The sequence below is a fragment of the Lissotriton vulgaris genome, chromosome 12 (genome assembly GCF_964263255.1).
Source record: "Lissotriton vulgaris chromosome 12, aLisVul1.2, whole genome shotgun sequence".
NCBI lineage: Eukaryota > Metazoa > Chordata > Amphibia > Caudata > Salamandridae > Lissotriton > Lissotriton vulgaris.
In genome coordinates, this window is record NC_141700.1 from 93,533,169 (window position 1) to 93,560,968 (window position 27,800).

Below are 27,800 nucleotides of genomic sequence, written 5' to 3' on the forward strand. Positions count from 1 at the left end.
GCCTTCATGCACGCCTATTATACCGCCTTTTTAATGACGTTTAATGACGTTTCCATGTTATATCTCTTCTTTTCCAGCTGTTACGCCTACTGTTACGCCTACTACATGCTCATACATTGTAATGCATTGACTATATATATGTACTTCTGTAAACAATATGTTGTCTGTCTTCCCTTCCTGAACCCTGTGTGGTGATGGAATGGTTATGCCACCTTGGCTCGAGCCAATAACCCAATTCCTTTTACAGGAATAAAACCCTTTTGAGTTAACCTCAATACCCCGGATTTTGCCTCTTATTTTTCTGAGTTATTCTTATTGATTATTGATAGCAAATTAAGTATAGGTAATCGATTTTACCACAGTTTTGGCGCCCGAACAGGGACCCCTCCCCCACCCCACGCGCCGGCGGTGCGTTGCAGGCCTAGCCCCCTGCCACAGCCGGACGGACAACTACGCGTATCCGCAGGATTTCCTGTATCTCCCTCAGGCCAACGGAGGTGACTGAGGCTGCGATCGACACCCAGACGAGGCGGTGAGGAGTGCGGAGGATCCCAACCCGAGCCTAGCTGAGAGAGCAAGATCCGTGGTATTCCGAGGCCCACCAGGTTCCGAAGTTCCGAAGTATCTGCGTCGAGTCCGAGTCCGAATCCAGTCCGCGTCGAGTCCAGTCCAGAGTTTCCGAGGCCTTCTGTTTCCGTGCTTCCTGGTGAGTACCGTTGCTAGGGACGCATCCTGACGTGCGCATTAGTTTGTGCCGGTCAAGACAGGTTCGGGTGCACGAGCCTGGTCTGCACTGTTTAGCAGTGTATCTATACTGTTTAGCAGTATATCTAGTTTGCACCCGCACAAGGTGTATCTGTGCCGTTTAGCGGTACATCCTGTTACATGTCATTGTACTCAATTAATGTGGTTCGTTCTTGAAATGTTTTAATGTGTCATTCAAATGTCGTGGTATGAGTGAATGTTCGATTTTATTGTTGTGCTTAGACGTGTTTTATGTATAGTGTGTTCATATCCGAGTAAGAACCAAGTAGCCTGATTTCAGAATGCCGTTGTTTTCCAAACTAAGACAAATAAAAACCCGTAAAGGGGTTCTAGAAGAAGCCGTTCCCATTCCACCTAGGGACACTCCAGGGTACTTTATGTACCATAAGCACGGCCTAGATGCCGTTTTGTTTCTCGATTTATGGGTGGATTATACTAAAGAATTGTCAGAGAATCAGAGATGGCCCGCTGCTGGGACATGGGATGCTGATTGCATCATGAGAGTAGAAGAAGCATTATGGAAAAAGAAAGCAAGACAGTCACAGAAAGATGCCATCGAGTTATGGCGTAAAGAATCGCATAGGCGTACAGAAAAAGCTCACAGACTAGAAGAAAAGAGTAAGGAAGAACCCGACAAGGCCCAAGAAAACGCATTAGTTGAGGAAGGTATCAGAGTAAAATTAGAACTAGTAGACAGACAGCGAAATACGCTTATGAATGGTATGTTCCCCATCCTGTCCAAAGGCCTGCCAAAGGCCTCTCCAGAAGTACCGAAGGACCTACCACCCCCATTACTCCCGACTAAAACGCACCCGAGGACAGCAAAGGACGTTTTCCTTTCTTCCTACTTAGATGATGTTGCTCCCACCTATGTTAATACCCCATTGCCTGCACCCTTGCCTGTGCCAGGGCCTGCACCAGGGCCTGTGCCTAACGGTCAGAACCCTTATGCTCTTCCTCCCCCACAAGCTACTCCTCCCCAGAATCCTCCTCCTACTTCCCTTGATACAGATCTGACTAACCCTTTCGGAACCGGTGCCTCAGGAGGCGCGTCTGGAGGGGCTGGTTACCAGACTCCGCCACCAAACCATCGCCTGAGTCTTAGAGAAATAGCACAACAGCGTACACCTAGAACAGATATTACATTTTATGGAGATCGCCTTGCAGATTGTAGATATGATCCAGTACCTGGTAAAAAGAATGATGTAGACATGTTACTTGCATCAGTACGTTTACGACGAGTCACGAACTTCCTGATGTCATTGCCTGGAATGACGGATCACTTAGACCGAATATATAAGTTTGTGCAGACAGGAGTAGGGCCTGAAAGCATTAAGGAGGCCATGGCCCATCAGAAAGTGGATACTAAAGCCAAGTTATTACGGTTTCTTATAAACTGTTTTATTCGAGAAGCAGATAGGCCGGGTACGAACCCGGAAGATTTTAAAGCACTCCACAAATGGGGCCGACATATAGCCGATGGACAGCATGACAAAGAAGCCTGTATAGATAATATGTACCGAAGAATCAGAACTTCAATAATTAAGATGCATGAGAAAAGACAGCCCGTACCGGAAGTAGATTCCGACAAACATGAATCCACAGAGGAGGAGGCAGAGGAAGAACCAGAGACACTAGCACAAGCACAGTTGCCAGTCAGAGAAATGGTAGCGTATGTAGGTAAAGGTAGACCGTTTAATAATTCGATGCGCCCAGTGCGCCCGGAATGTAAAAGAATATATCAGGAAGCCATGTGTAATCCTAAAACACCCGAACACTTATTCCAAGCCACCGACCGAGTACTTCAAGAGCGCATGGGGTATCATGCACTTGACTCTATGGATGAACAAGAATTAGCCAGGTCAGCCGTGCAATGGGCTGACAACTCTGAGAAATATGGTGATGATGTGTTAGCGCATACGTTCCTGAACTTGACACCGAGTGAGCAGCGTTTAGCTGGTATGTACATGATACAGCATCTGCTCTTATTATATAAAAGCCAACATTCTGATCCAGGTCCCTTACGCGATATACTAATAGAACTGGTCACGAACAGATGGAAAGGTCTAAGTACTGACCTGATTAAAGCAATTCTAGAACACCGCCACAAGTATAGTACATTCTTATGTCCACAGATTAACGCAGCACCTGTTATGGAGCGAAAGACCATGTATTACATGGATAGACAGAATCCGTTGCGAGAAGTACACCCCGTACAGAATGCAGACCACACGCTTAGACGCGTGTTTGTGTATACTCCTGTAACTAAAATGGAATTATTGGAAATGAAGAAATTAGTACCCAGTCACGATAAAGACCCTGCAGGTTTTCACCGCGAAATAAAGGATATGTTATTAATGGGCGATTACACTTATCCCGACCTCATGAAAATACTGAAAGTATTACTACCTCCAGGCATATACGAGAAACTCAGAGAAAAAGAGTGGGAGGTGGGTGATGCAAAGATTGATTGGGCTGCATTACAAGATGAAGAGAATACCCGAGTGCCAGGCCTAGGGCTTGGAGATAAAGTTAAAGCGTTACCAGGTTTATTAGTACAAGTGTTGCCACGTTTATTGAGTACGAAAAAGGAAGATTGGGGTGCGATTTCAGCATGCAAACAGAAACCTGATGAAGACACTAGTGATTTTTATACACGATTTGAGAAATGTTTTGGTATTAATAGCGGTCTGAAAGCAAGTAGCGAGTCATATCCACATCTTTTTGTAACGAAATTAGTCGAGAATTCCCTACCCCAGGTTAAGAATAGAGTACTGAAAGTAGAAAGCACTTGGCAAGCTAATACTCCTTCGCAAATGTTACAAATGTTACAGTATCACCAGAATAGACTTAGAGAAGAACAAGAACATGAACAGAGACGTATGAAAGATACGAAAATGAAAATGTTAGTTGCTCAGTCAGTTCCTGCTGATGGTCAGAAAAAGGGTGCGAACCAATCTAGTAATTCGTCAGCTCCCGTAAAGGGTGTATGTAATTATTGCAAACAGCCAGGTCATTATATAAACGATTGTGCCGTTTTGAAACATAATATTGCCACGGGCAAGACAAAAGAGAGACCACGTCCTCCTAGACAAGATCAGACTTCACAACAAGTACCCCAGAACACACAGCAGATCGCACCCATGCCAGCTCCTTCACAGACAGTAGCGATACCTCAGCAACAGCCCATTGCTGCAACGCAAACCACGACACAGCAAATGTATCAGTATGCACAGAATGATTACCCTGATTACCAACGATACACATGAAACAGCCTAGAGAGTGAATTCCGCTTGCCCCTTATTGAAGTTCCTGTAGATCAGAATGGTCCTTATGTACATAGTCAAGTTCTAGGGAAAGACAGAAAGTTTCTCATTGACACAGGGGCAAGCAGAACCACGATAAGACACAGTGAAGTACCAGGGGCACCCCTCTCAGGCTCACAGAACGTGTCCCTCGGATTTTCAGGAAAACCGATTATCAACGAAGTATCACAACCCCTCCCTCTTGCAGTAGGTCCTCTGACACGGACTACAGACTTATTGCTCACGAAATCCTGTCCAGAAAATCTATTGGGCATTAAAACACTGAAAGCTCTAGGAGCTATTATTTGTTGTTCTCCCGAGGGAGTACGATTATTTTTGCGAGATTTCAAAGGCCATTATGTATTGAGAGACATGGATACCCGACTACAGAACGTCCCTGCCCACCTGTGGGCGCAGGGCCCCACTGATGTAGGTTGCATGCACATTACCCCGTATCGAGTCACACTTAAAGCAGGAGTGGTATTACCACGAATTCGACAATACAAGTTACCTCCAGATGCTGTAGTGGCTTTACTGAGAATCATTGACGAGCTAATCGCACAAGGTGTGGTTGTGGAAACCGACTCTAATGTGTGTAATTCTCCTATCATTCCTGTCCTCAAACGTACTGACCAAAATTCCCCACCTGTTTATCGATTGGTCATTGATCTGCGCGAATTGAACAAATGCATTGTACCGCAGTACCCTGTGGTCCCAGATATCTCTTCGTTGCTGACAGCCATTGATTCCGAAGCAGCGTTCTTTACTGTAATCGATCTCAAGAATGCTTTCTTCAGTGTCCCTATTGATCCGGAAAGCCAATATTTGTTCGGATTCAGTTTAAATGGAAGATCTTTTAAATTTGCCCGTGCACCTCAAGGATTCACAGAAAGCCCCAGCATCTATAGTCAAGCATTGAAAAAACAACTAGACAGTATCCACATGCCAGTTCACACTGCTCTGCTTCAGTATGTCGATGATCTGCTGATCACCGCTCGGAGCGAACCCGAATGTGAAAATGCATCTCTGATTGTTTTGAATTTCCTGGCTGACAAGGGACACAAGGTGTCTCCTTCGAAGCTACAATTCTGTGTTCAGCAAGTTGTGTACCTGGGTCACTTGCTGTCCAAAGTGGGGAGACAGCTCACACCTGATCGCATTCAGTTAATTGTAAACATGTCACCACCCAGAACACAAAAGGAGGTACGGGCCTTTATAGGCCTCACCTCATACTGTAGACAATGGATTCCCCAATATGCATTTCTAGCAAAGCCACTCATTCAGTTAACAACACAGGAGGCAGTGACTTCGTCTGTCCTCCCTTGGACTCAGGAACATACACAAGCTTTTGAGGACTTAAAGAAAGCCTTATGTCAAGCACCTGTTTTAGCAACACCATGTTACAGTAAACCTTTTACACTTTTTGTTACAGAACGTGAAGGTACTGCATTGTCAGTCCTCACCCAGGAACAAGCAGGTTCACATAAGCCTTGTGCTTATTTTTCCAGTACATTAGACCCAGTCGCACAAGCCCTTCCAGCATGTTTGAAATCAGTTGCAGCTACAGCCTTAGCAATCAGACAGAGTGATTCTATTGTGTTAGGACATCCATTGACAGTACAGGTTCCACATTCTGTAGAAGTCCTCTTGAATCGAACTCAGACCCAACACCTGACCATAGCAAGACTGACAGGTTATGAATTGACATTGTTTCAGCCACACATCGAAATCAGACGCTGCAGCACATTGAATCCTGCCACGTTATTGCCAGTAAATGGAGTAGATCCATTGGCACATGATTGCATTGAAGTTATTACTATCACAACAAAACCCAGACAAGACTTGACAGATGTTCCGTTACCAGATCCAGACCTGACACTTTATGTGGATGGTTCATGTATGAGAACAAAGACAGGTGAATTAGTGGCAGCTTACGCCGTCACGACAGACACGGAAGTCATTGAAACTAATTGTATTGACACTTTGTCAGCTCAAGCAGCAGAGCTTATTGCTCTGACACAAGCATGTATACAAGCTAGGAATAAGAGAGTCAACATATATACTGATTCACGTTATGCATTCGGAGTCGTTCACGACTTTGGAGTCCTCTGGCGAGAGAGAGGTTACTTAACTTCTCACGGTGCCAACATCCAACATGGTCCCCTCATTCAAGCTCTGTTAGATGCAATACATCTACCTGCTGCAATCTCTATCATGAAATGCAAGGCACACACTAAGGTCATTGATGTCATTTCCCAGGGTAACGACCTGGCAGACCGAACAGCAAAGCAAACTGCTCAAAACCGAACTCATGTAACTGATCAGACACAGATAGGGGTACCAGCACCCTGCATGACAGTTAGGGATCCCGCACATGATGTGATCGACATACAGTCACATGCAACACCAGATGAAATTAAGGAATGGACTAGACTAGGAGGGGTCCAAACAGACCAGGGATGGATGACGAAGGGAAAATCTACATGGTTTCTCCCCGATTCTATGGTACAAGTCATCATTAATACAATACATAGCCCCGCACACCTTGGAGAGAAAGCAATGCTAGACAGTATTCAACACATATGGTCCAATAAGAACTTACGGGCAGCAGCCAAACAGAAAGTACGTACTTGCATGATTTGTGGTCAGTTCAATCCAGGTAAAAGCATCCCCGTAGAACAAGGTGGATTTCAGCCCCCCGATCACCCTTTTGAAGTCCTCCAGATGGATTATATCCAGATGGAACGGTGTCGAGGATTCAAGTATGTTCTCGTAGTCGTGTGTGCTCTTTCCCGATGGATAGAGGCATACCCAGTTCCCGACTACACTGCTCCGACCACTGCCAAACAGTTGGTTCGTGAATACTTCCCGCGGTATGGTTTGCCCCGTATCGTGTACTCAGATAATGGTCAGCCATTCTCATCCGAACTTGTGAAACATATTACACTTCTGTTAGGTTACCAGTGGAAGTTCCATTGTGTCCGGCATCCCGAGGCAGCAGGTCTCGTGGAGCGTCATAATCAAACACTGAAAATCCGACTTTCCAAGATCTGTAGAGATAAAGGTATAGACTGGATAGTTGCCTTGCCGGTCGCCCTCTTCTATATGAGGATGGTGGCCCATTCCCGTTCTGGACTATCCCCGTATGAAGTGGTCTTTGGTAGGCCACCGAATATGTGGGGGACGCCCATTCCGCGTAAAATAACTGATGTTGATTGTCTTATGCTGACAGATTACCTTGCCTCCTTGATGTCTGCACTACAATCTTGTCGTTCACAGGTAGCTGCAGCCTTTCCCGACAATACTGAGACGAAGCCCCATGAGGTGGTGCCTGGTGATTTCGTATACGTGAGGAATTTTGATCGGAAGAGTCCACTGGAGCCCCGCTGGCAATCGCCGAAGTTGGTTTTGCTGACAACGAGGACCGCGGTTAAGATAGAGGGCAGGAAGGGATGGCTGCATTCCAGCCATATTAAAAAATACTTTGGACTTCCTTCGGACTTGGACACTAAGCCCTGCCCTCCTCCACAAACTGATACGAAACTCCCTTTGGTTGAGAAAACTGCTTCAGAAATTTACAGACAAAAGTTACGATCTAGCAAGTCAGACAGTTTAATTGTTTAAGTCCTCCCCTAGGTGAATCGGTTAAATTAGTTTCTGACATGTATCCCCTAGATCGAGATAGAGAGACAGATAGACAAAGACAACATAAGAAAAAGGCGTATTGCAAATCACTTCGTAGTCGCTGTATAGTGACACTACTTGTTATGTTTTTTCTATGTTTGCTGGTTATCACTGCTGGTATTCTACTGCATATATACTACCCTATATTCAAGCGTGCACAATCTGCTTATAATGCTACTACTGAACATTCTTTTAGTGACTTACCGCCTCATGAATTATCATATAGACTTGCGCTGCGCAACAACACTTTCATTAGTATGTTACATCACTCCCATCAGGCTACCAATGCTACTAATTGCTGGATATGTGGTCGACTCCCTCCTTACCAAGAAAACAAGGGTGTTTTGCCCCTTTTCCCGTACCCGTTCACTCACAATGGCACATGTGGTGCATGGTTTAAAATGCTAAATTCCCTAGTTTCTACTGCTGCTATTTATGAAGGTAACTGGGTTTGGGGTGACCTGAACTTAGTCCTACTTAAGGTATGCTACCCTGACAAGGAGGGACTCCCCGTTGATACTGGAACCGATCTAGAAAACGAAGTATATGGGTTAGGAAATTACACAGTCACTTTCATGATTTTATCTGTCGAATCCGAAGCTGCTCCTGTTCTACCTGCTATGGCAGTATTGCCTGTTACTGGTGAACTATGTGTTCGCAAGAATGGTTCTGTACACGTAGGTCATAGTAAATGTACCACTGTAGTTGAATTTACTGATCATGGTAGATCCACGTTTAGGGCTCTACGTCATTCCTATTTTGTTTGTGGTCCTATCGCATATGTCCGTTTGCCTTTAGACTGGGATGGCACCTGTTATATTGCATTCCTTCTGCCACCTGTTTTTCTAGCCCCTCCCGATTATCATAGAAACACCAATTTGGTTAAGCATAGATACAAGAGAGATCTCCCGCTTGTCAATTATAAAGAAACTACATGGGAACAATATACGGATTTCAATAAAGGTTTCTTCCCCTACCTAGGTACTGTTTCAAATAGTAAACTTATCCGTAGATTAACCAGAACCCTCGAAGCAGTGGTGCTTGAGACCGCTTCAGCTCTAGGTAACTTAACGGAGGAGCAGTCCGCTATGCGGGTTGTTGTTCTTCAAAATCGTCTTGTTATTGACGTCATCTTGGCAGATAGGGGTGGAGCTTGTAAGGTCATCGGGTCAAGCTGCTGTATTTTCATCCCTAATAACGCGCCAACCGTGTACAAAGCTATTACACGTCTCCATAAGATTGCCAGTTTAATTCATCAGACTCCAGGCACCTGGACTTGGTCCGGTTGGTTCTGGACAACGTTGTCAGCCTGGGGGTGGAAGATCCTATCCCTCCTAGGTATTGGTTTCCTTGTAGTATTCAGTTGTTGCCTGTGTATCCAATGTGGACCGGCAATTTGCGGCCTGTGTGCCACTTCATGTGTTCCACGTTCAAGTTCTCATTCAAAGCGCCTAAAGAAAGAAGAGCAAATGATGTTAAGTGAACAAGTCGATCAATTAATGAGAATCGATGTTTCATGAAGGGTCCGTGGGGAACAAGGAGGGAATGAGGAAATATAATTTTTGATCGAGTAGTGTTCCCCAGCGAGTACCCCACCGTCTCCATGTGCTAGCTTGCAGTGCATGTAATTTCCCTCCTGTGCCAGCTACGAAGACGCAAATACATTTGCGTCCATCTTTAACTTGTCCTCTTTCAGATCCGCCATGAACGGATTGAATATTCAGTTCCTATATATGCCGTGCCACCGTCTTTTTGTGGTACACTTTACACGTTTTTCAGCTCTGGCGAAGTAGGCCCAGAATATGCCATTGAGTTTTTTCGAGTTCTCTCCTGCTTTCTGACTCCGAGGGCCTCAGCCCAGGCTACCTCTGTACCAGTGGCCCCCACCTTACTTCCTTGCACGGCTCCGGCGCATAGCCTAACCTCTGCCTGCCAAGACCGTCTTCAACCTTCGAATTATCTGCTCCACTCCTCGAAAACACATTCCTGTCTCGTAGCTCAAGTAAACATCCTCCCAGCTGCAGGAGCAGAGGGCCCAGTTCTTCTGTCTCCGTGCAAGTAATTCATAGACTCCGTTGCCATGGTAGGCCCATGCCCCCTCACCCTGCATACCAACACGTAGACGCATACATACAGACAGTATAGAGTAGTCTCCGCCCGAGAGACCTTTTCCCTTCCAGACACTACTGTTCCTTAAACATACGATACCAGATACGATTTGGGATTAGGTTGATCTGACATCCCAGACTTGTGTCTACACTTGTAGTGCTAAATGTCAAGTCCTTTCACCTTCTGGTTATACGTCAGACACACGTCAAGCTGCTACGCGCGCATCTCTGCCTTATATTTCTGCTGACATTGCAAGAGTCTCTTATGTATCCACCCATTTTGTGACCTCATGATCAATGACGTTTCTAGTGTACGCCTTCATGCACGCCTATTATACCGCCTTTTTAATGACGTTTAATGACGTTTCCATGTTATATCTCTTCTTTTCCAGCTGTTACGCCTACTGTTACGCCTACTACATGCTCATACATTGTAATGCATTGACTATATATATGTACTTCTGTAAACAATATGTTGTCTGTCTTCCCTTCCTGAACCCTGTGTGGTGATGGAATGGTTATGCCACCTTGGCTCGAGCCAATAACCCAATTCCTTTTACAGGAATAAAACCCTTTTGAGTTAACCTCAATACCCCGGATTTTGCCTCTTATTTTTCTGAGTTATTCTTATTGATTATTGATAGCAAATTAAGTATAGGTAATCGATTTTACCACACGTGTCTATGTGCCCATGGCGGAGGACCCATCCTTCTGGAATAATTTATCATCTCAACTTAAAATTATCCGACATTCAGCCACAACCATCTTTGCCAGAGACTTTAATCTACCAATGGACCCTACACTAGATAGAAACTCACACCTTACATTCCGCCCTAACAAAATGAATTACGTCCTAAAGGACCTGTGCTCTACATATAACTATATCGATGCTTAGAGAACGCAAATCCCAGATGAAAGGGACTATACCTTTAACTCAATCCCACACAGTTTGTACTCTTGAATAGACTACTTGCTAATTTCGGGACACTCCATTAGAAGGGTTGACTAAACAACCATTGAAACAAGAGTGATATCCGATCATTCATGTAATACTATGTCAATCACTGACTCTTCACCAGACCAAAGCAAACACGATGGTGGTTCAAAGATGGAATACTCAAACACCAACATAATGTACAAATCACTGTAGATTGAATACATAACTTCATCAAAAGAAATGACCCTCTGACATCAACGGACCTAAAGCAGCAATAAGAGGTGTGATTATTAAAATTAGATCTAATATGAACAAAGAAGCTAACAGTAAACTCTTAGAATTTGAGAAACAAATCATAGAATTGGATAACGGCATATCACCTCTAAAAATAACCATGTACTAAATTAGATGGTCAAGAAAAAATGCGAATACAATAACATTTTAAGCACAAGAGCATGTATCGGTTTCAATAAGCAAAAAAGCATTGAACTGTGTGAAGTGAACATGATGGGCAAAACTCTAGTATCATACTTAAAACACAGATTACAAAAATAATCCATAAATGTCATTAAAAATGACAATGGCCTTGTCCACATTAACCCTAATAAAATTGCAGATATTTTTAAAGTTTTTTGTCAAAATTTTACACAAATAATACTTCATTAGACCACAAGAAATGTAAAGATATGGCCAATTAACCCAAACTAACAGATGAGGAAATTAAAATGATTAATGGCCCAATAACAAAAGAAGAAATGGCCTGTGCTATCAAAAAACTCAAAACGGGTAACGCACCCGGATGGGTATAGTGCTCAATTCTTTAAATCATTTTCTGCAGGAATTATCCCACCCTTATTAAAACTCTGTACCCACTTTGCCAATTCTGGATAAGCTACGGAAACCCCGTGGAGAATATCATAACTGTGATCCTCAAGGAGTGGAAAGACACTTTGCTTCCAAAAATCTGTAGGCCAATATCATTAATTAATCTTGATTGCAAAATATTTGCCATGCTATTCTCCTTCGTGTTCCAAAAATACGTATCTAAACTAATTCACCCCTCGCAGGTGAGATTTCCGAAGAACAGATTATCCAGCAACAACACACAAATACTTTTGTCACGTTTTAGAGAAAGCCAACCTTTTAAAAACCCATACAGCAGCAATCGCGCTTGAAGCGGAAAAAGCATTCCACAAAGTTGACTGGCACTATTTAAATTCAGACCTTGAGAAGTTTATTCTGGATGAGTCTTTGATACAAATGATTATGGCACTCAACCACAACCCTGTCTGTAGAGTTAGAGCGGAAGCACTATCTCTAATATATTCTCCTTGAAACAAGGAACCAGACAAGGCTGCCCTCTCTCGCCTTCTCTCTTTCTCTTAGCATTGGAGCCTTTTCTACATCACTTGGTGGAAAATGTGGAAATATCAGGGTAACGTTTGGTAATACCACTATAAAAATAGCTTCATATGCAGATGTTATCTTAATTACCAAAGAAGATGCCTCAACCTCCATTGCCGCCTTAGTGACATCAATTCAGGAATTTGCAGATGTATCAGGCAATACACTTAATAAGGACAAGTCTGAGGTTAAACTTCTCAATAACATTAGAAATAAAGTAATTCTAGGTGATTCAAGCCTCATTTGGCAACCAAGTTGCATTAAATATTTAGGAATAGACTTTTCCAATGACCTTGTTACTGCTTTAAAGGTATAACTAAGATTTCATTCTTAAAAAGATTAGTAATCTCCTGAATAGTTGGTCACTCAAATTTCTTTCATGGTGGGTAAAGTCCCTCAAAATGATGATCACTCCCTTAGTTAATTATCTCATCCGTATAATCCATATGTCACTTTCAAATGATTTCCTAACAAAAATTGATGACACTTTCAATACATTTTTATGGCAAGACAAAAAAACTAGCATATCACTTAAAAAGCTTAGGCTCTCTAAAGATAATCGTGGTATAGGTGTGTTCCTAACAATGTACAATTTCCACCTCCTCCATTCTAAATACACCATGAATGACACTAAAAAAAAGGCTATCCTAAGATTGAACTACCATTCAGAAAAAAAGATCTGAATTCTAACCTGTCATCCGTATGGCTCAACCCCCAAATTAAACTTGATGATCATGTGTGTCATGGCCCGACTGGTCGAAGAAAGGAATACATCTGACCAAACACACTTTTTATGGCAATCTCCCACACTCTACTTTCCAATCACGCTTCAGACTAGATAACCTCGACTTTTAAAGAAATCAATAATTTGTGCAAAATCTGACATGCTGTATCCAAAGTATATTAAAAACTCTGACCTAAATCCTCCAAAACTCACACTCGAAAAGAGCAAAAATGGGAGGCAGAACCATCCAAAAGCAATGTAAAATTTGATTGAAAGTGTATTTACAGATACACTTTTATAAATAAGATCTCACCAATGCTATCCCAAACCAAATGCATATTCACTCACAGATCTTATTGGACCCCCGAAAAACTACACAAACTTAATCTTGCACAAGAAGCCACATGTTGGAACTGTGGTGGGCACACAGGTGACATGGCTCACATGCTCTTTCATTGTCTGATACCCCAGAATTACTAGGATAACGTGTGTAAATGTATTGAAAACACCCTGGGTATTAATCCCACTTGCAAATTCTCCCATATTCTATCTACTAGGTGAGCTGAACCCACAAATAAAAAATGAAGCAGATGAGCTTCTTCTAGATTTAATGCTGACCCTTGCCTGCAAACTGATTCTCACTAATTTAAAAAATTCCTGCATAGTTTAATTCCATATGTGGCGCGAATGGCTTTTGGTTCTTTAGAGGGCCGGATGACATTTCGCTGCAATTCTCACCCTGGCGTCTATCCCATAGGTCTATGTGGGGGTCACTTGATGCTGCTAACCTTACATTCGAACTACTATTGGCCCATATGCCTCACACTAGCACCTATAGAACATGTTCCAGTGCACATACGACCCTGGTTTTCTTTCTGTCGACTACCACTAACATAACCTAAATGAATTAAAATTCACTTACCCATGCTCAGTGTATTGACTTACTGCATTAAAGTGCTGTCTGTTTTTTCCACTGTGCCTACAAGTTAGTATTAACATTGTATTTAATGCTGTGTTGACCCCTTCCCTCGTATGTTCCTCTATCTATTCCACCTGTGAATAATGATTTCTGTGAAACACATGTAAAATGGATTGTAATGAAAAGCACATTTTATCTCTTATTTATTTGCGTTCCCAAACTGTCCTTATTTATTTATAAAGTTTTAAATGTTTGTTTTATCGTTTTGTAAAATTATTAAAGAATATTTGAAATAAAAAAAATAAGAAAATTAGGTCTAATACACGGTAATACTGTTACAGTGCTGTTTTGCAAATTGTTTTCTATGTAATTCTACCATCTTTTTAAGAAGCAGTAATGACTGAACTTTTTCTCATCCTGTAATGTGTGTTTCCCAATATCTTTGGCCAAAACATTGCCGCACAAGCAACAGTTTGACCACTTAGGTCCTCAAAACGATATCTCGGGGTGGATTATTTCCCCCGGCAATTCTGAGGTTTACTGGGCATGGAAATTGTAGGTGTAAACTCCTGACCCGATAATTGGGGCCATGAGACTCCGTTACACAATTTCCCATTTGAGTAGAAAAGTTGTAACAGCTGGAATTTGGCGGAGTGATACCAACCAGAATCAGACAAAGGTGTAAATATCCCCCTATATGTATCCAGATTTTAAAAAGCAATGTCCCTGACCACAAAGATCTGCAGTCTATAATTTTCAGAGACTTACTCTAAATTTATATCAGAAATTGTGCAGAGCCGAAAAAGGTTTTTCAAGGTGACAGCCCCTTGTGAGCCTTCCAGGGAGATAAGAATGTAGTGTCTTCATGATGCTCAACTGGGAACAGTTCAACAAAGCTATTAAACCATGCAAGTTTAGCTTAAAACCACTTTGTGCGAATGCATATACTACCAAGATCAGGGAGGGTGCCTTCTAAGGCTGGAATAACCTGAATGTGTGCATTCACATCACAAACATTCACGTTTTTAGGGGTTCACAAGCTCTTCTACGACACAAACCCGACATAAAAGATGTCAGTGGGAGGAGTAAATCTTGTACAGAGTCAGACTTGCTTCAAAACACCTCCAACATTAGGTAGGGGTGTAAAGAAAGTATTATCTGTCATAGAAAAATGTTTCCCTTTGGAGGAAAAAAATGCAGTTGTGCCATGGAATTTGGCTGTGCTGTGTGCAGTTGGGCTATATTTACAACTGCGCAAGTAGAAATGCCTCAACACAGTCACAATTGCAAACTCACAAAAGTTTTTCAGGCGTATTTATTTCTCTTAGAACAATCTGTGAGTGTGTTTCTGCTTTTCAACTTAAGGTTTGCATTTTTGATCATGTATTGATTTGAGGTACTTGATGATGACCCAAATAAGCATACATCCTGGGTGGAAACCTGCAACAAATGCAGAATGCCATGTTGAATGGTGGAAAGCTTTGTTAATGCCAAAGTGAGTGAATTTACACTTGTTCGTGGCCATAAATAGTCTCTGTGTTTTTAAGCTTTGGCCATGTGAATAAAAACTACCTTTTAGCTCAGTTGAAATGGAAGAAATAGATGAACACTGTACTTACACCCAGTGGAGGTGCAGAGCCATGAGAAACTATGGGCAAAGGCCACAGGAATTGTGTCCGCTGTATTGCAAGGGCATTATAGCCAGGGCCACTGGAATTATGCGGCAGGAGATGGTACAGATTATGCAGCAGGGTTGGCTAGATTATGTGGCAAGAAAAAGGCAAATTATGTGGCGTAATGTGGCACCTTTTCTGATAGTTTTACTTCATTATTTTGTCCTTTTTAGGTTGAGTAATTTACACTTGTTGACACTGTCTGGGCACAATTTGCACTGTATTAGCATCACTTTAACACACAAACATAGCATTAAGCATTAAAAATGTGACCAGTCAAACTTTGCAAATGGCCTTCCACTGTGCGAGAACACGCGTGGCTGCGATTTTAGTAACTTTTGAACCATTTGAACTAGAAGCAAAACACTTTTGGGTCCAATATCTGCAGACTATGCAGCAGATAATGGCAAATGCGTCAGATGTATAATTATGCAAAAAACACAGTGACCCCACAATCGCATAATTCCAGTGGCCCTGATTATAGCCTCCGGCACTTGTAATAAGACAGACAGGATATTCGTAGTGTGACGGGATAGTAACCAGTTTGCCGAAAAATGCTAGTGAAGCAAAAGTGACATCATGCACCCTTTGACCCGCATAGACATCATAGATTGACACCTTGAACGGCCATTGGTTCTTCAACAGCGTCCAATTTGGAAACGTGGCTCTCAACCCCATATTTACCTTCTCATTTTGTTGCATATTTATATACTTGATGCGCCCGGGGCCCCTTCCACCAGTCCAGTATTAAGACACTTACCCCCCCCCCCCCCCGCACATCTGTTCGATTTTAAGAACATTTTAAAATGTTGCCCCCCTAAGATTTCTGCGCCCTGGGCAACCGCCCCTGTGGTCCCGCCCACGCTACGCCTCTGAGGACCGGATTTGAACATGGTTCCCCAGTTCCAATGTTGCCAGTTTCCGCCATGCATTCTTTCAGACCCAGACGCAAACGCAGTGCCGGGGTAAGGGTAGTATATCGCTAGCCTGGGGAAACCATTGTTACCCCAAAATACAGTATAATCTCCACCGTGTTTATCAAAAATTGTCCCATTTCTTATCCTCTGTCCTGAAAACTCGTCGCGACGCAGCAGTGTGTGAACGTGTTCTTTCATTTGCATGGCGTGAAAGATCCCTCAAAGGTAAGCAGCGCACGTCTGGCGTTTTGTAGCATAATTCTTACCCCCACCCCCGCCCCCGGTTTTGCTTTCGTGATTAGCGGGAGCCGGCTCATTAAGGCAGCGAGGACCGAACGACAGACGGCCCCAGATACGGCTGGCTGCGGATGAGATTAGCCAGACATTATCAGAACATCATTATGGATGCGAGTGATATCATTAGACCAAATCCCATTATGTCGAGATGCGCCGCCATTTGCGTTCCAAGCCTGGCATGTGCGGGCCTGGGAGGGGCGGAGTGACGTCACGGGGGAGCAGCAAGCCCCAGCCTTCCAGGGGGCCTCGGAGGTCATTATCCACAAATATAGGCCAGAGGTTTGGAGGTGGACCAAGGAGAGGGCCTGGATTTTAGACACTATTCACTGGGAGAAACAAGCATTTGAAAAGGCCTAGTGACTTTGGCAATGCTGAACAGCATCATACAAAGCAATTCTTTAGGGTGACCAGGCGTCCCGGATTTGCCCGGACAGACAGTCCGACTTTTTCACAAGCTGTCCCGGCAAATTTCAAGAAATTAAGCTCATGTCCCGGTTTTAGAGGGGGTCAGCTGGAAACGCTGGGAGGTGTCTTTTAAAGTTTAGCCAAGATAATTCGCTGCTGTTATAAGAAGTCAATTTAATTAACAGGCATGCTACTGGCGTTAAAAGTAGCATTTTATGTATGTTCTTACTGCCTCTTCTGTAATTCTATGCTAAGGAGCACTGCCATCCTGTGCGCTGTGTGAAAGTAAAATTGTAGTCCTTCTATTTTTGGGAAATGTCCCGGTTTTTGGCTTTAAAATACTGGTCACCCTAAATACGTTCCACTGTGCTATTCAGAGTCGCCATAACAAAAACAGACACAATGAAGCGGTTGTGTCATTCTGTAGGGGTACACATACGTCATCAAATATGTACACGCAACAGATTCACCCAGGCACCATTTTCTTTTATTATTTTACTGCCCAATCAAAGATGGAAGGCGCCACTTCGAGCTGTCAATAAAAAAGAAATTGTAAGTGCACAAAAGAGATTTTGCGGATTGCCAGGAGAAATTTGCAGTCTGGCCCTGCAATAAAAAAATATTTAAAAAAGAACGGCAGAGGTTTTGGGTCAGCGGAGTGGGGGAGCTCGCTGGAGGTAAGCAATGGGGTGAGTAGGAAGGAGCATAAGGGTGAGTGAGGGGAGCAGCACGCATGGGACAAGGCAACACGGAAGGTGGTGAGAGAACCACACAGGTGAGAGAGCGCAGCAAGGAGCATGGGGGGAAGAAGCGCATGAGGGAGACAGCAGGAAAACACATGCACTCCCATCGAGTGCTTAAACCAAAAGAAAAAAGTAATTCCTTCAAAGTGAGCAGTGGCAGAACACAAGTAAAGGGAACATGCTCTAGGGAAGGAGCGAACACAAGATGGGCAAAGCAAGGTATCGAATAAGAAACGAGCAAATGAGAGTGGCAATAAAGACAACCAGTTGTAAGTAATGGGCGGGCTTTAAGCCCACTTGACGTTGTTGGTAAGCCGACAACAGAACCGAACATCTTCTCCTGTCGGTGGACCCTACGAGGCTTGGTAGATGTCTCATGGGCCCTAGTGCAAGCAAGGACCATGGGCCCGCTTGACCCTGTTTGGGTAGTTAAAGGCAAATCTACTTGGTGTACCAGAGGCCCCACCGGCGCTGCTAATGGTAGCTGGGCTGCTGAGACAAATGATTGTTGTGGAGCTGAACAAAAATGTAATAAATTAGGATTGCACAGCTGTTGGGATGGCCCAAAGATGTAAGCTTTCACTGCTAACATCTGTACGTTTCTTGCAAGTCATTAGCATGAATACTTATGGGGAAAGCTGAGCTTTTCGAAAAATAAAGTACCATTCAATTAATGAATGCGCTTGTTTTTTACAAGGCTTAGAAATGGCAAAAAATGTATTAGGATTTATAATAACTAACTTGCTATTACACTTGTGAAATTGGGGGAATTTCCATGTAGTTTTGAGTCGTACCAGGTTTAGCAATTCCTATGTAAACCTGAGTGTGGCTGACTGCACCAGCCCATCATAAAAAGCTAAATTAAAAAAACATAAGTGGAAGGGCCCAATTTTTTTCTTAGCTGCATGCTTCCACCGCTGCTGCCTGCTGGGGCTGCCAAATACAAAACGTGCCTTTTCTTACTTCCGCAGCATGACTCTTGTTCCAACACTTCCCGTCTCTTTAGCTCTCTCTTCCAGGCTCTTTTAAATACTGATTTCTGCCTTTGAAATGTTTTCCTACCTTCCTTCTCCCCTTCTGCTTTTCTTTCTCTTGCTCTGGGTCAAAGCCTAATGACAGCAAATAAGTTGCGGTCCCCAAAAATCAGGGTTGGAGCCCAGCACCTGCACAAATTAAGCACTGACTGTCCAGCCCAGTTGGTAATCATCTGATTTCCATAAAGGCCAGCTGTTGGGTGTGAGGAAGGCTCCCTGCATAGCCCCAGCCCCATGTGCATCATTTGAAGCTCTGTATAGTTGTGACTCCCACCCACCTTAGCGCAGGTGAGCGCCCAGCATGTGTTCCAGGGTCTCTGTTTTCTCAGTCTGTGGATTACGAGCCAGGTCGAGGGTCTGTGGTCTGAATAGGCCCACCATGTGCACACCCTTCATCCAGTGTGAGAGCCGTCAGCGCGCCAGGCTGGATAGCAGCGGAGAGATTGTAGGCACTGGTGTGTCTCTAGAGGGCGGCCAGATGGGGCCAAAACTCTGTTTTTCATCCCACCACCACAGCTGTGGAATGTGCCAGGGCGCGACATAGAAGACACACCTGCCCCACATATGAATCTGTCCAAACACCCTTTCACTGTAAAGCAGTGTTATTTACCTAAAATGCTTAAAGCTTGCTGTGAACGAGCCAGATTGAACATCTCTCTCTCTCTCTATCTCTATCTCTCTCTCTCTCTCTCTCTCTCTCTCACACTCTCTCTCTCTCTCGCTCTCATCTCTCTCTCTCTCTCTCTCTCTCTCTCTCTCTCTCTCGCTCTCATCTCTCTCTCTCTCTCGCTCTCATCTCTCTCTCTCTCTCTCGCTCTCTCTCTCTCTCTCTCTCTCTCTCTCTCTCTCTCTCTCTCTCTCTCGCTCTCATCTCTCTCTCTCTCTCTCTCTCTCCCTCTCTCTGTCTCTCTCTCTCTCTCTCATCTCTCTCTCTTTCTCTCTCTCGCTCTCATCTCTCTCTCTCTCGCTCTCATCTCTCTCTCGCTCTCATCTCTCTCTCTCTCTCTCATCTCTCTCGCTCTCATCTCTCTCTCTCTGTCTCCTCTCTCTCTCTCTCCCCGTCTCTCCTCTCTCTCTCTCTCTCTCATCTCTCTCTCGCTCTCATCTCTCTCGCTCTCTGTCTCTCTTTCTCCCCCCCCCCCACACATGGATGTACCTACAGAGATACCACATTGCCCTGGCACGACAGGCATGTTTACCTTGCTCTGCCAAGGAGAGTCGCTTACCACCTTTCATTTACGTTTTAAAGTGCCTGTCTGTCCCCTGCAGCTTCACCCTTCCATGTGGATATGAATGACGTGTGTGTGTGTGCTACTTTTGTCTGTAGAGGAGTGTGGAGCGTGTGTCACGCGTGGTTGCAGCCACAATGTATACTACGGTTCACAGTAAACTGGATGACGTCTAACCTATTAAAAATCAATCCAGACAAAACGGAGGTCCTTGACGTTTCAACCTCTACTTCCCCCTGGAACGACTTGTTCTGGCCACAAGAACTCAGACCTACCCCAAAACCGTGCCCTAGTGTAAAGAGCCTCGGTATGAAAATTGATCAGGAACTCTCGATGACCAACCAAGTGTCCGCTGTGGTTGGCTCCTGTATCAACCTGATCAGGCAGCTACGTAAACTTGTCCCTCTACTCTCAACGAACATGCTTCGAACCATTGTTTCAGCCACAATAGTGTCCAGAATCGACTACGGAAACGCGTTATACCTAGGTCTTCCAAAAAATTCTATCAATCGTCTTCAGGTCATCTTGAACGACGCAGCCCGTTTAATCTTCGGATTACCCAGGCGGACCCATGCCTTCCCCCTGCTTTATAGGCTACATTGGCTCCCTATGAAGAAGAGAGTCGAATTTAAGAGCATGTGCATTTGCCATAAAGCAATTCATGGACAGGCGCCAGCCTATATAAAAGATAGGATTGAAGTGTATGAACCTAAGCGCGCCCTGCGATCCTCCGACTCCTTCCTGCTATCCTGCCCACGCTTTAAAAGGCAACTAAAGGTGGTAGATCCTTTTCAGTCCTAGCTCCCACCATTTGGAACAAGCTGCCGGAGGTGCTTCATAGAGAACCCAATCTTCTCCGCTTTAGGAAATCCCTGAAGACCTTACTTTTCAAGGACGCGTTCCCATCCCCGTAAGATAGGTCGGTATTTCCACACTCTTCCACCTTGTTTCTTGTTGCTGTACTTGGTCAGAAGCGCTTTGAGACCTGTCGGTGAGTTGGCGCGATATAAAACCCAGATACAAATACAAATACAAATACAATGGAACTTATTTCGTCTTCCTACATTGAAATGGTGCCACAGATGGAGGGTGGTGGAGCCCCGGGCAGTGATGCAGGTTCCAGAGCCCCAATAGAACAGCACAGAGTTCCTTTGTACTGGGAGACACTTTTGTGTGTGGGAGGAGAGAAGGCAGCGAGTCTCTCTTGAGCCCTTGTTTGGGGTCTTCCCTGTTGGTCTCCCTGTGACCCCCCACTCTCCTGCAGACACCTGGAAATAAAGACTATGGCTGCAGCCATCCAAGCATGAGGCATGAACTGCCCAACGCTGGTCTCAGAGCTGACTCTCAGAATGTCCAAGTGTTGTCTGCAACTTCGGAATAAAGATGGGAGAGAAACTTCAGGCCAGCAGGCCGGGGTTGCTTTATTAGGAGCCAGGGACTCCGCACCAGCGGTGCTTCGGTAACCCTCTGTGCTGCCGGCAGCGGCGGCTTCTCAGCCCCCCACCCGCTGAGAGCCAGGCAGATGAGGTAAACGTGAAAAATGAAATGATAATAAAACTTTTTTCTTTTTATTTCTTCTAAAGGCAGCCAAGTCTGGGCGGGGTGGGGCCATGACGAGCGCAGGGCAAGGATCCGTGCACACTGTAAGTGCGCATGACGGTTTGACCGGCTGTCTAAAGCCGGCCGTACTGTAATGCGCACTTTGATCTGCCTCCACTCGAGCTGTATTGTACAGCGGGTGGTGTAGAGGCATAGGTTCCTAGGAATTGAGAGAGCGTTAAACAAGAGACTAGCCAGAGGTTCAACGACTGGATCAACAACTTGAACCCATACCTACATTTCACCAAATCAGTCTAACCAGGAAATCACATTTTTTTAGACCTACAGATTTCCATCAAAGAGGGACGTCGTCACACCAAAACCTTCAAAAAAGCAACTGACTGCGACCGCCTTCTCCCTTGTCACAGTCACCACCCTAAGGCCGTACAGGAAAATCTCCGTTACGGCAAATTTCTCAGGATTCGGAGGAAGTGCAGCTCCCTAACTGACTATGATTCCCAAGCAGCGTCACTAACGGCCAACCTGGAAACCAGAAACTGTCCAACAGGTGTGATAAAGAAAGCCAAGACTAGAGCACGCAATAATAATCGCGAGGGCCTACTGGAAAACAACATACGAACAGAAGAAGATGTGATGACCTGTGTTATCACCTTCACTCCACTGTCCAAGATTAAAAACATTATACTGAGAAACTGGAGGATCCTGAACGCAGACAATCTACACATAACACAGCCCAGGTTTGCCTTCAAGAGGACTACCAACATAAGAGACCAACTGGTACATACAAGACCTCGTCGCTGCAGAAACCCGGTAGAGAACACTCTGGGGAACCTGCCCCCAGTAACAGGATACTACCGGTGCAGCAACTGCAGCACCTGTGCATCCACGAAACACACTAAGACACTGAAACTGGGCAAGTTTTCCTGGCAACAGAGACAACACATGAATTGCAACACTAAGAATTGTGTGTACCTTATATCGTGCACTTGTGCACTTCTCTACATAGGGATGACCACTAGACCAGCCAAAGTCAGGATAGGGGAACACAAGACTAGAATTCGATGTGGTTGCGTCGCAACCAGAATGTGTAATCACTTCATTGAAAATAAACATTCAGCTGATGACAGCAGATGGACAAAATCATAGAAGCTAATCCTGCCTGGAGTACCACAACCCTGTTTAGACGAGAACAACGTTGGGTATATCGTCTTCAAACTCACAAAAAGGGACTTCATGAGGACATCCCAGGGATCAAACTTTGATCCAGCCTCACATATTCTTGGCCCAGGGGACTTCCCTATGAGACAACGTGACGTTATGAAACATGATTTTGAGTCTCCTCTAGACACGTACCTTATTCTAACGTTCAGAAACTAGTCAATATATGCACTACTACGCATGCGTCCTGAGAGACACATAGAATAAAAAATACATCTGTCACTAATTACCACGAAGGAGTGAGCACACATATAAACTAGTACAGGGACATGTGCTCACTCCTTTTAATATGTGCCACCGACCCGGAAAACATATCTCATCTTGACTACATTAGGGGGAATGCTCTGCTACTTTTTCGATTAAGAGCAGAGTCAGGCAAGGATGTGTCCTGGCTCCGTTTCTTTTTAACTTTTATATTAATGGCCTGGGGGATGCCCTCCTTAAAGACAACAAAGATTTCCCATACGTGGCAGGACGTCCAATACCAGCCCTCCTATATGCGGCGACGCTGTGCTGAAGTCCCGCACTCAGGTTGGCTTGCAGAGGGTCCTAGACAGTTTCTCTCTGTTTATGGAAAATCTTGGCCTGAGAGTAAACTCCTAGACATTTATCATGCGTTGTGGCCGCGGAATTAAGAGATTTAAAGATATGTTTGTTGCAGGACAGAGGATAGGGGCAACTAAGAGATTCTCTTATTTGGGAATCCTTTTTGCCCATAATGACACTTGGGTACAGGCAGTTACAGCTAAAACGTTGGTACTCCTAAGGACAACGTCTGCCCTGATCACCTTTGCTAGAAAGCTGGGAAAAAGGCCACCAGAAGAGCTTATCAAGATCTATAAGGCAAGGTGTGTTTCATCCACAATATACGGGGCAGGAATTTGGGGGTTTGCTGACCTGCTCCCAATCCAACGCATTGAAAATTCTTTTTTAAGATATATTTTATCACTCCCGAATAGTACCTCATCCTGCATATGTCATGCAGAGATTGGACTACCCTTCATTTCTGATTTAATAAAGCTTGAATCTGTACTTCTCTGGCACAGATTATGGACCAAAGAAGAGGCAAAATTAAACAGGGAAATCTTATCAGATGCTTTAAAATTGGAAGGGGTTTTGAAAACTCCATGGCTAAAATATGTCAAAAATTTCTTAAAAGACCTTGGGCACCTTAAATATTTCACTAACCCTTTCTCTATTCAGCAAATATCAAGGAAGGAATTGAGAAAGGAGGGTCTACTCTTGTTGGATTCTATTTGAATGTCATCAGAGATATTGAAACCTTCTGTACTCCACAACCAATTGATTTTAACTACTTTTAACATCCAACCCTATTTAACTTTTGTATCCAGAGTTTACGATAGATTTCTATTGACAAGATTTAGGTTTGAGGTATTTCACAGACTAGTCACTCTCCCTAAAATGAACGACTGGTCCTCAAACCTCCAACTATGCCCCTGTGACAATAGTTCTAGCCAATCTACCATCCATGTCATACTGTTTTGTAAATTTTATACCTTTTTAAGGATATTCTACCTGGTACTGGTTTTAAAAATGATTGGGCTTCGACAATGCAGACCCGTCCTACTTGTATTACAACAGCTTGAAGATGTACACAGCACATTTAAAATAGTGACTTACTTAAAGAAAGTCTTGAGACAGAGGAATTTTATGATTATTTAGAGCTTTATTCTGAATATAATATAGGTGAATTTAATAATGTTTTAACTCAATAATGTACTAGGCACTTTGCCTATATAAAATTATCAAGATGATATTTTTTATGTTCTTATACTATGTATAGATATTTTTTATCATCATAGATTATTAATTGTTGCACTTTTCAACTTGATATGATAAGTACATTTCTCTTTTTAAAATGTAAATCATGTAATGACGTATTTTCTTTTCTTTGTGCTTTTATGATTGTTTTATGAAGCAACCGAATAAAGCATTCTTGACTTGACTTGACTACATTACTTAATTAGTCAGAGAAGGTTACATGTCCAATACGCTCCACCACTCCGTAGTTAGTCATTGTTCTTCTCTTTGGCACACATTCAGTTTTATGCACTACATGACACTGTTGTGTGCACCACACTTTGAAATGGCGCCCACACATGCGCAACCAATCTACTTAACGCCACAACCTGAGAGATTTGCACAACGGGTCTCACCGTAGTATACGACGCTCCAATATGGCGCCTGGGCATGTGCTATTGAACCGGGTAATGCCCACCGGAAGCCAGGCAACTGGACGTCAGGCAACAGGAGAATCTCTACTTTACATGAGCCATCAAACCTCCCAGCAAATATCCAGGCACGCATGGTGGAGGGTAGGTGTAGCAGACTCGTGCACCCAGAAAAAAAAGTATGTAAGATGCCTATCTATTTCTCTCCCCAGCAGGAATTGTCAGTGGACTACACAGCTCACACCAATACCGGGTACTGGTGCACCTCGTGGTTCTCTAAAAAAACCTCTCAGTTTTTTCCTCCCTTTCCCCATTGATATTTACAGCCCGTTACGGTGCGGGCAGCCATGCGATAGCCTATGAAGCCTATTGAACAATATTAATCGGTAAGACTCTGCAATGGTTAATGATGTTTGCATGCTGCCCCGCTTTATCAACAAGGGATGATAAGGAATACATTGGTACTTAATTGATAAAAGAAACTTGTAACTTGAACAAGTGCACTGCATTACACCATATCCAAAAAAGAGTGTGAACAGAGTGAAGGTAAGGCGCAAGTACCTCGCAACCGATGATGGCGCCCACAATACCATGATAATTAGCTCATTCCTGCATGACAGGCAAGTACACAGTCTGGATGAGATGCCATGAAGTATCTCATCACATGGAATAAAACAAAAACCAAAATCTTCATGTTCTTTTGTCTGTCTATGTATCGTCTCTGCATCTCTCCTCGATTTTTCATGGCGGAATACCAGTGGTTACTACTAGCTGGCCCACCCTATACAAAACACAAGGAGGAACGCTCAACCACTTTAATATACAGGGGTTATCTATTTTGAAACAATAGATAGTCGTTTTTGGTCCAGATGAGGCGCCAAGGATTGTTTTGACCACCACAGGGCACGAAACATGTCAACTGTTTAGTTACTAGGGTACACCATTACCCCACCAGTAACAACAACCTACAGGTTTTTTTTACTCTGACAGGGGAACCATAGCATTAAAAAGATTTAAGGTATCCCCTAGCCATTTTTAAATACTAATTCACACATTCACCTTTCACAACCCCTCTAAAAACACACACCCTCACTCATCATACTGCAAAATAAAAAGATCTCCGCTAAAGAGACCCTTCAGGGGACCCGTAGGGCATTGTAGCGCCGGTCCTACGAGGAGCAAAGCCAAATGATGAAGCATAACATCCCCCGGGATGTGTGAGGGCAACAAGAGACACAACTTGTAATTGTCTCACGTCGAGGCAATAGAACCTAGAAACTCTTTTCTCACCCATTTTCCTTTTCTCAGGACACTTCTCGCTGCAATGTGTGCAGACCTCCTGCCCCCGCCCTGACTACGTACCGGGTAATATTGTTTGTGAGCAGCCCTGGTCTCGTTACAACACACATGCATGCCTTTCACCAACACCTTGGTGGAGTTTTCTCCTGACGTAGCTGATAATGTGCCAATATTGTGCTGGGAGAGTGCCGCGTGGGAGTTGCCGCGCAGCAGGGCGGCCCAAGTGCAGGCTCGCAACGGCAGCTGCAGAGTCATCACAAGTCAGGGAAGCTCCCCAGCTGCTACAGAAGCGTGTGTGGAGACGTACAACAGCTCTTAACTTTTTAGGTTTTAAGGGCAGTGGCAGAGGGAACAGGAGGGCTCAATGCCCCACCTACATGGATAACCAGCATTTGGAATGCAATTGGTCTCGTCTTTGGGACCTTATATGTATTTAGCGATGCAGCACATTAGCCTGGGTGCTAAAACATCTACTGTTCTTTAACACTGAGGGAAAGTAAGCACCAAACTGCGCGACACGCCAAGTATAGGAAAACATGGAGAGAAATATTGCCTTTCAGCAGGAAATGGTATAGTCCTAAGCTCTGTTTTTAATATAAAATCAGGGCCTTCGGTGGTCATATCACTGAAAATACAAGATTTGAATAAAATATTATTGTCTATGGGTGCTCGTGGAAGACAATTTCTATGGACTGGAATCTAGAGAATGCTAAAGTGAAAGTTCATCAACAGAAAGCAATTCTGTTATTTTACTGTCCTCTGCTGGTCGTTTCCTATCAAGACAGTTAAATGGAGGCAGTTGAACAGAAAAAAAGTCCCTAAGCAGAAGCAGCCTATCCTAGGGCTGATATCCAGAGCCTACAAAGTACATACACACATAATTATTTACTAAAGTATAAGCAAGAGGTCTCGAATGCTCGAACTAAAAATGGCCAGGCTGTTGGTAAGGCTGACAGTAAGATTTCAAAGTACACGCTGCACACTCGTCCTTTAGTGGGCCCAAGGGTATGTCCTGGGCTATAATTTGCTTTTTTTTTTTCAAGATGCAGTAAAGGTCCAACGGGGCGCTATCAGTAGGGTTGCTGGAGCTCCAGGCATTACATCGGGGAAGTCTGTGAAAGCGCCCAGTGAGAATTCTAGGGGAAGGGGGAGGAAGGAACCGACCCACCAGATCAAGATAACGCCATCATCTAATTCCTTTTTCGAGGTGCTGACTTCACCGGCCTTACAGAGCACCAAGAGGGGCCCAGAATTGCATACGGGTAGGCCATACCTGATTATGGAACCACCTTGTGTAACTTGCATCCCCGAAGCCCCCATTGCTCCAATCCGGGCCCCCTATGTAACAAGGAACCCAGAGGAGAATGAAGCTCTTTAAAATATTGCC